General features: G+C 36.7%; 1 protein-coding gene across 10 annotated transcripts in view; it reads left to right on the plus strand.

Moving 5' to 3' along the window:
• Positions 1-15448, plus strand: part of PKP4 (plakophilin 4) — a 253541-nt gene that overhangs the window by 146834 nt on the left and 91259 nt on the right. The gene's annotated exons all lie outside the window — the stretch shown is intronic.

Below are 15448 nucleotides of genomic sequence, written 5' to 3' on the forward strand. Positions count from 1 at the left end.
CTTAAGAAAAGAACTCTGTTATTTTTTAATGAAAAGATTTGATTCCCTACTACCATTCAGACTTTTTTTTTTTTTTTTTTTTTTTTTTACACTTTATAGGATCATCTGCTAGTGCCCGTCAGGCTTCCATTGATACTATTAAAAATTCTAAAAATGCCGTAGGGCTGACAATAGCCGAAAAGCCTTTTTCATGGGTCAGGTCTTTTCTTCAGCAAATATTTTTAAATCATTGTGAAATAAACTTTCTCAAATGAAACAATCTTTAAAAATGAAGCGTCTTGGGCTTCCCTGGTGGCGCAGTGGTTGAGAATCTGCCTGCCAATGCAGGAGACACGGGTTCGAGCCCTGGTCTGGGAAGATCCCACATGCCACGGAGCAACTAGGCCCGTGAGCCACAATTACTGAGCCTTCGCATCTGGAGCCTGTGCTCCGCAACAAGAGAGGCCGCGATAGTGACAGGCCCGCGCACCGCGATGAGGAGTGGCCCCCACTTGCCGCAACTGGAGAAAGCCCTCGCACAGAAACAAAGACCCAACACAGCCAAAAATATAAAAATAAATAAATAAATAAATTTTTTTTAAAAAATGAAGAGTCTTTGCAAAAATTGAATGTTTGTGTTTTGACAGCTTATTACTTATTTAATGTACTGCTTCAGGAAGATGCTTGATAAAGTTCTGTCCCTTTGACCTTCAGTGCTCTCACTGGCCAAAACCCGAGTTTTTTAAATAATAGTTTTATTGAGATATATTTCATATATCATAAACTTCATACTTTTAAAGGATATGATTCAGTATTTTTTAGTATATTCATAGAGCTATGCAATCATCACCACTATCTAATTTTAGAACATTTCCACCATCCCCAAAAGAAACCCTCTACCCATTAGCACTCCTTCCCCATTTTTCCTTCCCACCCCAGCCCCTGAGAACCAGTTATCTATTTTCTGTCCCTATGGGCTTGCCTCTTCTGGACATTACCTATATATGGCATCATATAATATATAGCCTTTTGTGACTGGCTTCTTTCACTTAGCATGATAATTTCAAGGTTCATCCATGTTATAACATGTATCAATTCTTCATCCTTTTTTATTTCCAAATAATATTCCAGTGTATGGATATACCACATTTTGTTTATTCTTTTTTTTTTTTTTTTTTTTTTAAAGGATTTTCTTATTTATTTATTTATTTATTTATTTATTTATTTATTTATTTTTCGCTGTGTTGGGTCTTCGGTTCGTGCGAGGGCTTTCTCCAGTTGCGGCAAGCGGGGGCCACTCTTCATCGCGGTGCGGGGACCGCCCTTCATCGCGGTGCGCGGGCCTTTCTCTATCGCGGCCCCTCCCGTCGCGGGGCACAGGCTCCAGACGCGCAGGCTCAGCAATTGTGGCTCACGGGCCCAGCTGCTCCGTGGCATGTGGGATCTTCCCAGACCAGGGCTCGAACCCGTGTCCCCTGCATTAGCAGGCAGATTCTCAACCACTGCGCCACCAGGGAAGCCCTTTGTTTATTCTTTTATCACCTAATGGGCATTTGTGTTGTTTCCACTTTTTGGTAATTGAGAATAATGCTACTATGTCTCAGGTTTTAAGAGGGGAAAATCCCAAGGGTTTTGCTCCAGGCATTCTTAGTTTGGGGCTGGGGAGAGGCACTGAGAGTAGCAAGGATTCCCCTTAGCCTCTCTATCCATCTTCCTACTCCCTCACAGGGGCTCGCCTTCTTTTCTTTCTCCTTTGCTCTCTGTTACGGTAAATCCTTGTATATTGCTGAGCTAGCTGAGTTAGTTTTAAGTGCATAGTAGGTAAGCTATTTGGGAGTCCTCTGATGTTTATCAGAATATAGTTCATCAGGTTTCCTTTCTTAGTATTGTATTTGGTCACTAGTGACTCTTAATAGTCAAACAAATAAAAGCTCTTTATGTTCAAATTTCTTAGTATTGTATTTGGTCACTAGTGACTCTTAATAGTCAAACAAATAAAAGCTCTTTATGTTCATTTGGAATTCAGACTAAATGAAGAATAAACTATTTGATATTTGAATGTAATTATCAGGAACCCTCTTTGGGATCTCTACAGTGAATATTTATTAAATGGATGCTCTTCTGAGCAAATTTAGTGACACTGAATGTTTATGATGCAACTCTCCTGTGTTAACACAGTAAAGAGTAACACATCTGAAAGGTACAAATGAGTCTGTGGCTGACCTGCATCTCTCCAGAAGTCGTTTTCTGGAGCAGTTTGCTCAAGCACAGTTCTTCCAAAAAGCATTTTAATTGCTACTGCACATTGCCATTGTGATCACAAGCCTGTTTCATCTGGGACATACAAATCCAAGTGGCAACTATCTCTACACATTTGAATTAAACTTACATAAACTAAGTCTTATGTAGGGCATGAGCCCAAGGTAATTCAACCAGTATTCCATTAAGGTAACCTGTTTTAACCTAAGAATGTGACCATGTTGAATTTGAATTTTAAGTCAAGTAGTTTTCATAAATATTGGACTCTTTTATGGACCTAGAACATTATACAACAAAATATCTTAATCATAGTGAATAAATATTTCAAAATGAATTACCTGTTTCTTAAACTGAGCATTTTAAAATGTTAAGTTGGAGATATGGTTAGAAGGAACCACAAAAAGAGATCAAGTTTATAGTTCAAAGTCTATAGCATCAAAGTTTCAGATTAAGACTATTTTAATACATTTGGTTAAATATGGAGGCAGCCCAGCTGTATGAATTTTCCTAATTAATGAAGAGGAAAATACTTTTTAAAATTCAGAAGCCCATGCATCTAAAATATATGTACCATGCCATTATTTAATTATTTATTAAAGAACTGTTTTAATTTAAACAACATTATTTCATTTTCTGTAATTTTTCATAGTTTGCATTCTATAATTACTATTCCTAAAATATGTAACAGTGATGAATTATTGAATCAATACAAGAATTATATTACTAGTCCCCACTCTTAGTCATTAGGTTTTTTTTAACGATGTGTATATTTTGATAAATTATAAGGTAATTTAAATAGGCCACATAGTATATATAAGGATGCTTTTTGGAAAAATTTACCTTTACTGCTTTATAGGAATTAATAATTACTTTAATCCTACATTTTCTTATTACTTATTTTGTACTTTTTAATCTATCTTGAGAAATGTGAAAAATACTAAAAAGTACAGAGAATGATATAACAGAAATTTAAGTACATCCCAGAATTGAAAAGCATTGATAATTCATCATTTTGGCTTTTTTATATAAAAATATATTAAACATAAAATTCAAGACCTCTTTGCCCCATTCTCCCTTCCCAATAGGCATTAACTAGTATATAGTCTTACTTTGTGTACTTTTATATAATATACATACATCATTAACATCCTTGGGCCATGTTTTGTGTGTTTTTTTAACATACACAAATGGTATAATCTATGTGTCATTATGCATCTTGATTTCTCTACTCAGTGTTTGAGATCTATTCATATTGATGTGTGTAGATCTAGTTTATTTTTTAACTGCTGTTATATATTTATGTCGTAGAATATTAAACTGTTTGTCCATTCCCCTATTGAAGAACATTTAAGTTCCACTTTAAAGTATTTTAAGTAATGCAGCAGTGAACATTTGGAGACTTATCTCCTGGTTTACATATGTGAGGTTCTAGAAGAGGTATCATTAGAAGTAGAATACTTCGGGCATAATGAATGCATGTTTTCAATTTTTCTAGATCTTGCTGAACTGCTTTCTCAGGTACCTCAACAATTGCACCCTCTCAAGCAGTGTGTGAAAAAGTTCCAGGTTCTCTCTCTTTCTCTCTCTCTCTTTTCTTTTTTGGCCAACATTTAATATTAGGCAGGATCTTTAAATTTTACCAATCTAATGTTATCTCATTTTACTTTGCATTTTCTTGATGACTAGTCGGGTTAAGTATCTTTTCATATCCTTATGATCCATTTGCATTTCCTCTTCTAGTCATATCCTTTGCCCATTTTTCTAATGAGTAATTTGGTTTTTTTATTTATTTTTGGTTCTATCATTAGTTTTATCAAGCTGAAATAACTCTAGGATATATCAATACATCTAAAATAGTACAGACCTTGGTACATCACAACACAAAGTATACCATATTAATCTATTTTTAGAATATAAATCTTTAGTATTATGACAAGTATGTAGGAGAAACAACCCTCTATATGTGATATATAATAATGGATCTCAAATTCTCCAAATCTGCCCAAACAGATGATACTAACATTCCTTTCTCTTTCTATGTCCACATTTCCTTTAGTGACTGCATCTATTTTCTTCTGCAAAGGTTTATGATGTCTTCTCTAAATTCACTCAATAAATAGTTATGCCTTTGCTTTACTGTAGAGATACAAAGATACAGAAGCCTGGAATTTCCAGTCTAGTAGAAGGGAACATTGTGTGTAATTTAGCCATATGACAAAGTACCTTGGTAGCAGCATAAAATATATGTCTATATTTTATTATTTTTATTTTTGAAGAGCACTGTGTTGATCAGATTACATTGTCCTGGCTCTATCCGGGGAGGCCTTGCTTTGGTGTCTTTGATTCTCATATCCTTAGGTGAAAATACTTCTTTGTAATTATATTAGAGGGAAGAGAACAATAGCCATTGAGCACCTATTATATAATAAACATTTGTGCTAGTCAATGTTTTATACCCATTATCTGCTTATTGTTCAAGGGTTTCCACAAAGTTTGTTTTTGTGTTTTAGTTTGCTTTGGTTTTTATTATTATTGTATACCTGATTTTAACATTACGATGATATTTTCTCCTAAAAATAGTTTTATTCTATGGTTTTCCACCGGGGTGTCAAGAATTCGTTTGAGAAAACTTGGGCAACCCACTTACCTCCACTCCACCGCTCCAGATAGACACAGTCTATATCAAAACTGTTTGCTATACAAAGACAAGCACAAAACCCCTAGCCCCCAGCCCCATCTCCGCTGCCACTATTTTGTCTCTCCTTTGTAGAAACTTTGGAGTGGCTTCTATTTTCTGTTTTTGGTTGATCACAGACATATTACAAGAAGTCATGTAGGTATTAATTCAAAGATTCTAGAAAACAATCTTGAAAAACATTGCCACTAATGTACTCTCTGCAGTTCATTATTTGGGATGGGGGGGGCAGTTTGCCATTCCTTCATCTAATTCCTTTACTCTCCATGAAATAAAGGAAGGTTGGTGTTAAGTTCCCATTCTCATTACCATTTGGCAGGTTAAGGACACAGAGGGGAAAGACTGATGTGTGTGATGAGATGTTTCCTCAGCCCTTCAGAGATCTACTACTGTATACGCTCTAAGCCAGTGATGCATAGAAAAGGAAATTGGAAATGTGATTATCCACCTAAAAGTGAGAGCCATCCATTAGTGCATTTTTAGCCGTTAATCAGCTTACCATAAAAATGAACATGGCATGTCTGCCAAGGGCGGGGGAAAACAACTGACAAGTTTGCCAGACTTTGTAGTGACTAAATTGTTATTATAGCTATCCTCCCTGAGGCTTCACAATCTATTTAATAACGGATCAATCTAATCTGTTTTTTGCATAGATTTTTCTGCCCTGCTGTTGTGTTACTCCCCAGTTAAATAGGGAGAAAACCACTCTAAAACTGAAGAGGAAGAATGCCTGTAGGCTACAGATTAGCATAGCTTAAAAATCTTATATTAAACAATTACACATTTTAACCACTGTCAGATAGTTTAGATACAACATTTGGTTTGCATTATTGGACTGCTTATAAGCCAAGGAGGAATGTCTTTAGGGTATACATGTTTATTTCTTCTAGCCTTTTTTGTATTGGAAAAGAACAAATAACAGCCAATTATTCTAGGATCCTGTGATCTGTTGTTTCTGCTTTAGAACATGCCAATTAAAGGTTGATCTACCCCCAGCTTTAGTTACATTATCAATAATGAGGCTATTTGAGCCACAGAGAAAATTCAAGCAAAATTATCAATGATCATCTAAGAACTGGTGCTTAGGAAGTACAAAATACAGGTTTATATCTATTTCCCGAGCAGCATTAGCAAAATAATTTTCAGTAAAGACTTATTTGTAAATAGTAAGTGCAACAGTATTGTTTTCCTTATGAACATAAATACAAAGGTAGAAACTACTATTGACCAGAGTAGTACATTAAAACAAAGTCTAGAAATTAAAATCTTGGGTGAGTTTTTTTTGTAACCACTGACAAAACAATGTATTTACATCAATGGTCATCAATGGCTGCTAAAATCTTTAGCTGAAAAAATGATGAGAAACTTTACAATAAATGGATCAGGCTGACAGCACCTGAACTCACTGATCTAAGATAGATGTTCTACAAAATAAAAGATAGTCAGAAGTTTTGGCCTTCTGAAATGATGCAATGGGGAGTGCATATCATCACCTAGGATGCATTCTTGCCTCCAAATTGCTCAACCACCTAGATATAAGTACCAATTCATAGGAAATCAGAGACAGAGGAACAGGTTAAATGACACTTTGCTGATGCGTTAGTTAGATCCAGTCTATCGGGAATTTTGCAAGGCAACTGAAATCGTTTCAAACAGGGAAAAAATGATGCAAGAGGGAGGGTGAGACTGCATGAAAAGAAATTTTTAGAGACATAGCAGCCAAATACAATGTGTAGACATTGTTTTGGTCTTGATTCAAACAACTGTTTTTAAAAATTCAAACAGGAACTTTGAATACTGACTAGATATTTGTTGATATGAAGAATTTTACTGGTAATTTTTTTAGGTGTGATAATGTTATCACATTATAGGTTATAGTCTTTTAAAAGTCTCTATATTTAGAGATACATCTAAAGTAATAAGATGCCTGAGACTTGGTTCAAAATAATCTAGTACTGCACAGAAAATAGTGGGTAAAAGTATAGATGAAGTAAGTGTTGACCACGTGCTCCCTTTTATTTGTTGAAGCTGGGTGATGAATCCATAGGGGGTTCAGTATACTGTTTTCTTTTATATATCAGTGAGTGTGTGTTTTAAATGCTGTATAACAAAAAGTTTAAATATTAAGTGATCCAGCTCTTAATTTTCTGACTGAAATTATGGTTAAAACTTTTTTTTTTCATTTTTATAAAGTTAGGAAGGTCATATTTTTAAAAATCTGAGTGGTAGATGTTTTCTTCAGTAGTTTAAATGAAGAATATTTAAATTAAATTAGATTATGAATGTACACAGTATGCTCCATATACTTTGTAATGCCTTTTCCATCAATAATGTTGGCTCACTGCGGCAATGAATGGGAGAGGGAGCAAAGAGGGGAAAGAGGGATAAAGCAGACCAACCACTTGTGTCACGTTGCGAACCATTGTTCCTCTTTTCGTTCATATTTCTTAAAAGAAGAATGCTGGGTATTAAAGCTAGGAATTTAACAGTCTTGTCCAGCCACTTGTCCATTTGCCATGGAGAGTGCCTGAGCAGTGTTTATGGCTCACGCATTATATATCAAGAATTCTGTTTGAAGAGACTTTACTTTCCATTGTCACTGTTGTCATTCCTTCTCATTCATTCTAACAGGCCTTTTTCCGTTTCATTCCCCTATTCAGTAGTTCGGAAACCCTGCATAATTATGTGTGGGGGGATAATAGAGAAGAGAAGGAAACAGGGTGGGAAAGGGGATGTGGGACAAATTAGGGATCCATGAGAGCTTTCAGGGGAGATTTAAAGCATTCTAGAAGCACTTTGCTAGGTTCGTTAAGTCTTACTACCTAGAAGCCTAGCATATGCTCCGCCAAATGTTGACTGTATCCTTATGTATCCATTCTTCTTCCTGGACAGTTATTGATGATGTGGGGTCTGTACTCTACCCCACGTGTGAATTCATTCCTCCTTCAGCACTAAAACAGCTATTTATGGTGCTTGTCCATGAATCAAGGGCTGAAAATGCTATTACAGGGAGAAGCATTATTTTCTCAAAAAGCAAAGCAGAACTTTAAGAAATATATCATGTTCTTCCTTTTCACACTCATAATGAAAAGTTGCCTCAGAAATTACAGAAACTTGACTGTTTATAAAAATTTTTTAATAAAATCTTCTGGATAATCAATGGACAGAAAGTGAATATCATTCTTTAGACACACACCAAATTTGATAATGTCTTTACATGAGTATCAAAGAATCGTATATGAATATATCATTTGCTTTTGAATGCCTAAACAGGATAAATGATCAGAGCGGTCGGTACACGTTTAATAAAACATTTAATTTTATGGTATCTTAAAGTTGCTTTTAAGTGAATTTTTATATAGGCTTTTCAAAGCATTTTACATCCTAAATAATATTCACAATGAAATTGTACGCATCATAAACAGAACTATTTATAATGAGGAATTTTAAGGGTTTGGGATGTCAGCCAGTGTACCTCTTACTACAGATCTCTACAGCTTAGTCCCATGTTAACTCTGTGCTCCATCTCCTGTAGAGCAAGTAGAAAAACAGGACCCTCGCGCTGCTTCTTACCAGTGCCAGCTTTATTTAAAAATGTAAGATTTGAATTGTTTTACATATTTCTAAAAGGAGTATATTTGTGTGTGCTCTTTTTTTTTTTTTATCTTAAATTTTAAGAAATGTTTTCCTTTTCTGTTTCTTTGCCTTTGGAAGAATTTGAAAGAACAGAAATGAGGGAGACGGTAGCATTTTGTAGACCTCAACACAAATAATTCACAGTAGCCCATCTATTCTGAGGCTTGACCCTTGGCCTAAATAGCATCCTAAGTTATGGCAGAATACTTAAGAAAGAGAGTTTGGTTTTGTATTTAGTCATTTTACTATTTTCATCTCAGTTGCTTTCACTCTTTCAAATGTCCACTGAAATGTTAGAAAACCCTTCTATTCTGATTTCTACTTTTACTGGTTGGAATACCTGTTGTGGGATGGGCTTAAACAGAAGTCATGTTTCCTGTATAATTTATGGAGATACCAGAGGGAACTGTTTGTCTCATTTTTGTCTTGTACGACATTCTTTTTGATCTTCCCCTTCCCATGTGGTCCTCTGGATCTTTTATTCATAGATTCAAAGCAGTAACACAAAATGCTTTTGTCAAAGAATATTTAACATCTTCTAAAATGTGTGTTCACCTCTAGTTCCTGTGAAAGTTACTTGAATTGTTTAAAGGGCTAATCTGATATTTCCTGTTCCTTTAATATTTTTGCTGTGCATCAAGTATATAACTTTCTCTTTCAGAGACTGGCTGTAATATTATTTATTTTTATCTTACCTTTTCCTGGAATCCATTTTAGACAGATGTTATAAGGGTCTGAAAATATGGTAAAGTGGCACGAGGGAGGAGTGGAATGAAGAATTGAGTAAACAAGGGTGAGAACAAAATAGAGCCAGTCATGAGACCAAAAATGTTCACCACAGTGTTCAGTTATACATTTTACTCTAAACTTGCTAGCAGCCAGTGGAAAACCGAGATTGCACTTTTATGCCACCCTTTGCTGTTGCTCATTATTTTTTAAAGACTGAAATTGTAAAAGCATATTCTGAGAGCGTGGCCAGTTTTTTCAGGTGAAGTGTCACTGCGCAAGGAGTATGTGGGTCAGACTGTAAGCCTTTGACCTTTCCCGTGTTCCATGAAGCCTCAGGCCTGCCTTCCTGCAGCCGTCTTGCTTGCTCCTTCTGTTGGTCACCCAGATGATTGTGACAAGTGAGTGCAGGTGGACGGGCACATATCCATCACCATGCATGGAAGGGAACTCAGGGCTCATGTCCTGTTGCTGATGGCTCAGGAGCAGCTGCATTCTGCGTGAAGGACATCATTTTTAATTCAAGTGCCTTTTCTTTAACCTCAGTGTCACCTTCAGACATATAAATAATTATGAAAAGAGAGCCTTTGCCCTGTCTCATTTTTTATGCCTTGCTCAGTTCAAATTACAGGCATATACCATTTTCAGGGGCAATTTAAAACCGTAACACACAAAAATAATAATAAACTACAATTATGGGCATGTTGTCATGGTTTCACTTTTCCTGACTGCTGGTATCAAGTGGTCCTTTGGCAGGAAGAAGGAAATCAGTCTCCATCCAATAGAAAATTTTCTAGAGTCTGAGAGCACAATAAAGAGGACACAGAAAGAAGCCTCAGTCCTGAAAAATCATAAATTTGGACTAAGAGCTTTTGGTTTTGTTTTTGTTGAGATTGATTATGAATAGACAATAAGTAAATTTGGAAGAGGCTCCCAAAAATGTAGTAAAATACTAAGAAGGATTGCTTTCTAAGTATTACTGCTAAAATATCCTTATTATCTAAATGCTAGTGATTTGTCAAACTAGGGTCCTCAGAGCCCCTTAGGAAAAATAACGTGGTGGGTAGGGATAGCCGTCTGCCTCCCAGCTCCCCTCCTCTGCTTCAGCCAGGCAGAGCCGTTCACCTTCATCGTCTGTGGTACATATTGGCCTTCCCGTCTTTGACTTACTGAAATAGCCTAGTGGAAGAATAGCTATCCACAGCTGTCTCAGGAAGAATAAGCATAATGTATTTAATTTTGTCTAATTGCTCTAGTTCTGGCAGTAAGACAGAGTACGTCTCTGTTTAATGTAAAGGATTTATTTCTTAGTTAATTCTCTTTTTTTAAAGATAGATTTTATTCATTTTTTTAAATTTTTGTTTATTTATTTTTGACTGCGTTTATTTATTTTTGGGTCTTCATTGCTGCACACGGCTTTCTCTAGTTGCACCGAGCAGGGCTACTCTTCGTTGTGGTGCACAGGCTTCTCCTTGTGGTGGCTTCTCTTGTTGCGGAGCACGGGCTCTAGGTGCGCGGCCTCAGTAGTTGTGGCATGCGGGCTCAGTAGTTGTGGCTCGCGGGGCCTAGAGCGCAGGCTCAGTAGTTGGGGCACATGGACTTAGTTGCTCCGCGGCATGTGGGATCTCCCCGGACCGGAGCTCGAACCCGTGTCCCCTGCATTGGCAGGTGGATTCTTAACCACTGCGCCACCAGGGAAGCCCTTAGTTAATTCTTATCTAACTAAAAGGGAGAGATGAGGTCCTTGTTTCCCAAACATAAGAAAAACAAAACTGTTAAAACCTATCAGTTTCCTATTGTTAGGTGGTATGAGTTCTTGGAACATCAGAAGATGGCTCATGGCACTGGAGAGCCCTTGATTCCATCTTAGGCTTCTAGACCCCACTTCTCACCATGCTAATTATGAGTATAAAATGAACTCAGGAACATTCTTGCCGAGGTCAAGATGAGGAGAAACTTGACCTGCTTACATGGTGAATGCTTTAAAACCTGGGACTTCCACAGGCATTATCTTCAAAAAGTGCCTTTCTCAAGCATAAATTCAAGAGCACTCAAGAAAGCTAAACCACAGAATGAGCTTTACCCAGCTAAAGAACTCACAAAAAACTAACGGAATATTTTACAAATGCATTAACAGAAACTGGGTAAAGTTTTAAATGTACTAATTAAAAGGAAAGTCAAAGCAATACTAGATAGAAATTTTAAAAGCCTTAAAAGTGTGGTATGATGTTATCGCCGTATCATAATTTAAGATTTAATTATAGTTAATGAAGATAGAGAAATTTAAGTATTGGATAGAATGGGTTACTCCATGAAGGGAATTTATTTTAAATTTTATCTGGTAGCACTCCAAATAGAGTCCAAAAGTTGAGAATCATTAGTAGTTATTTTGCCAGATTCTGGCTGAGAAAATCCTAGGTGCATAATAGGAAATCTGGAGTGACCTGTGGATTATGGAGCCTAGCTTTCATACCTAAGAGGATTCTGAAGCGGTTCATTAAAAAGTAATCTGTAATGCCTAGAGGATCGCTGGGTAGTAAGTAATTTCAATATGAATTAATCGCCTAAAATAAAAACCCAAACAAACCAACTTTTTCTCTTTTAACTGAGAAATGGACCTTGGAATCAAGTGAAAGTTGGACTTATAACTATTAGAGCAATGGATTACAAAGGCAGTTATAAAAAAACCAATAATGAGCTGCCAGAATTTTTTTCATAATGGATTTAGAATCCAGAACATTTGCTAATGGAATAACTTCAGTTAGTAATGGATTGGTGGAGAAGGAGAAAAATGCATTTTGGAATTTATTCCAGCTACTGAGATTTCATCTGTAAGCATGTGGTAGTTCTTAAATTCAAGAGTTAACGTGTGCAGAAGAAATACAGAACTTTTTTTTAATTGAAGTATAGTTCGTGTATAATATTATATAAGTTACAGGTGTATAATGTACTGATTCGCAATTTTTAAAGGTTATATACTCCATTTACAGTCATTATTAAATACTGGCTATATTCCCTGTGTTGTACAGTATATCCTCTTAGCTTGTTTAGTTCATACATAATGGTTTGTACCTCTTTATCCCCTGCCCTTATCTTGCCCCTCCCCTCATCCCTCTCCCCACTGGTAGCCACTGGTTTGTTGTCTATATCTATGAGTCTGTTTCTGTTTTGTTATATTCACTAGTTTGTTGTGTTTTTTAGATTCCTCATATAAATGCTATCATACAGTGTTTGCTTTCTCTGTCTGGCTCATTTCACTTAGCATAATACCCTCCAAGTCCATCCATGTTGCTGAAAATGGCAAAACTTCATTCTTTTTTATGGCTGAGTAGTATTCCATTGTATATATGTATATATACACCACATCTTCTTTATCCAGTGTTGATGGACACTTAGGTTGCTTCCATATCTTGGTAATTGTAAAGAATGCTGCTGTGAACATTGGGGGTGCATGTATCTTTTCAAATTAGTGTTTTTTGTTTTTTTGGATATATACCCAGGAGTAAATTTCTTTGTCATATGGTAGTTCTATTTTTAGTTTTTTTGAGAAACCTCCACACTGTTTTCCACAGTGACTGCACCAATTTACATTCCCACCAACAGTGTACAGGGTTCATTTTTCTCCACATCCTCACCAACATTTGTTGTTTGTGTTCTTTTTGATGATAGCCATTCTGAAATGTGTGAGGTGACATCTTATTGTGGTTTTAATTTGCATTTCTCCGATGATTAATGATGTCAAGCATTTTTTCACGTGCCTGTCGGCCGTCTGAATGTCCAGAAATACAGAACCTTTGTATGGAACTCAACATTTATGGTCAGAGCTCAAAATAGTAAAACTAATAGGAAAGTCAAGAGTAAAAAGTCAGGCCAGCAATGTACACATACAGTTTTGAAAATATTTATAGTAAGATTAATGAACATATGATCAATGAGAGTTCATCTATTAATTACCTCTGTTCAGTAAAGGAAGATCACCTAAGGGTCATTTTAGAAAAAATATTGTGAACGAATATGTTGTAATAGTGAAATACATAGATTATGTAATGCTGCGAAACTGGGGTGGTTTAAACAACCATTTGAAGAGGTTGTCGTAATACAGAGGGGAGACATGACATGTCAGGTTTATCTGCACATGTGGACTATTATATTGATGGTCTCCCAAACTGGCTGATTTCTAGCACTTTATAGTTTTTGATCTGTGGGAACTGAAGCAAATTCTTGAACATAACAATACATTTCACTTTGCTACATACCTCTTCCCTCGGAGGCTTCATGTTCAGATTCCTACCTGGGTAGTCCTAATACCGATTCACCTCATTTTCACAGGTAAGTAGAAGGAGAGCTGGGTCTTGTTTTTATTTTTTATTTTTTTTATTTTTTTATTTATTTTTTATTTATTTATTTATTTTTGGCTGTGTTGGGTCTTCGTTTCTGTGCAAGGGCTTTCTCCAGTTGCGGCAAGTGGGGGCCACTCTTCATCGCGGTGCGCGGGCGGGCCTCTCACTATCATGGCCTCTCTTGTTGTGGAGCACAGGCTCCAGACGCGCAGGCTCAGTAGCTGTGGCTCACGGGCCTAGTTGCTCCGCAGCATGTGGGACCTTCCCAGACCAGGGCTCGAACCCGTGTCCCCTGCATTGGCAGGCAGATTCTCAACCACTGCGCCACCAGGGAAGCCCGGTCTTGTTTTTATTTTAAAAGACAAATGTTTCACACTTTGGGTTGTTATAGATATATCAATGCTTCTTCAATCGTAACACTGCTGGACTCATCAGAGTACTCTCTTACAGGTTTCTGCCTTTAAGATCAGCCTTTCAAAAGTCTCTTGACACCTTGCCTTTGAGGGGCATGTGATCCAGTGGGGGAGTCACATGCGTACAGTAATGAGTAATTACAAGACAGTTGTGAGCATGCAGAAGGCAAAGGCTTTGCCTCTTGTCACCATTATACCCCAGCCTCTAACAATGTCTGGCACTCAGTAGATGATCAATAAATATTTGTTGGATTGATCCCTATAATATTTACAATAGACATCTTTTCTATAAGATGTAGAAAGAGCCAAAATCTCCTTGGTAGAATGATTGAAACAATTTCTAAAATAACATAGGATTAGCCTTAATAAAGAGCAACCCAAAAAGTTAAGGTCAGCTATCATTTATTTAGCATCCTATTCAATGCTGGTCGGATGCAGATAGAATTAAGACACAATCTTTACCCTCAAGAGAGCTATAGTCTGGTAGTGGAAACAGGTAAACAAATCCTACAATTACAATCATATGAAAAACAAAACTCGAGATAGATTAATGGGTACATTCTTGATGTAAAGGAAGAAGTGATCAACTTTCATCAAGCTAATTCTCGAAGGATGATTAGTGCTCACCAGAGAGGACGCTGTGGAGGGTGTGTGGTCTAGACAGTGGTACACACCCATGCTCTATTCATAAATCAAATAGTTTCTAGAATATTCATTCCAGTAATTCCTGTCCTTTAGTGCCAAGTGAAATTGAATTTGTTTTTGGCTGTGCTTAATTTTTTGAACTACTAATAGGGGTTCACATATATATGGCTGTGTGTGTACACATATGTGTGTGTATAAAATTTCTTAACACAGTGACTTTTTTAAATAAAACAAAGTGAAATAACTCGGATTCTGTCCCAATTCAGTGTATCTTATAGGAGAATAATGACAATAACCTGCACTTTACTAGTGATAGAAAGAGCCCCATCTAGACCAGGGAGAAGGTGAGGGAAATGACATGGTAAAGTTACTGTGTAGCTCCATCAAATTCTCCACTCCCCCCGTCCCCTACTGTTTACCTACTGCTGTCCACTTAAGCTCACATCTGACACAGTAGGAAATCAGGAGGAAATTAGGTAGTGACAATTTAGACCATTTTCCAAAGATATTCCTGTTATTAAGTGATACAAAGTGAAGGTAAACTTAAGAGTGTTCCATTTCATGGGTGTATGGCATATATATTGTTACACTGTACCACATATACCATTCTGGAATTTGTGTAATTCTGAGTTTCCAGACTGTGTTCCTACATATTCTACCCCCAAAATAGCATTGGAAGCGTGGAGCAGCCTGGTATGTGAGGAAACTGCAAGTAATTAGAAGTGCCTAGAATGTAGGTTTGTGTGGGAAAGGGC

This window comes from Balaenoptera acutorostrata, chromosome 8 (assembly GCF_949987535.1).
Source record: "Balaenoptera acutorostrata chromosome 8, mBalAcu1.1, whole genome shotgun sequence".
NCBI classification, from domain to species: domain Eukaryota; kingdom Metazoa; phylum Chordata; class Mammalia; order Artiodactyla; family Balaenopteridae; genus Balaenoptera; species Balaenoptera acutorostrata.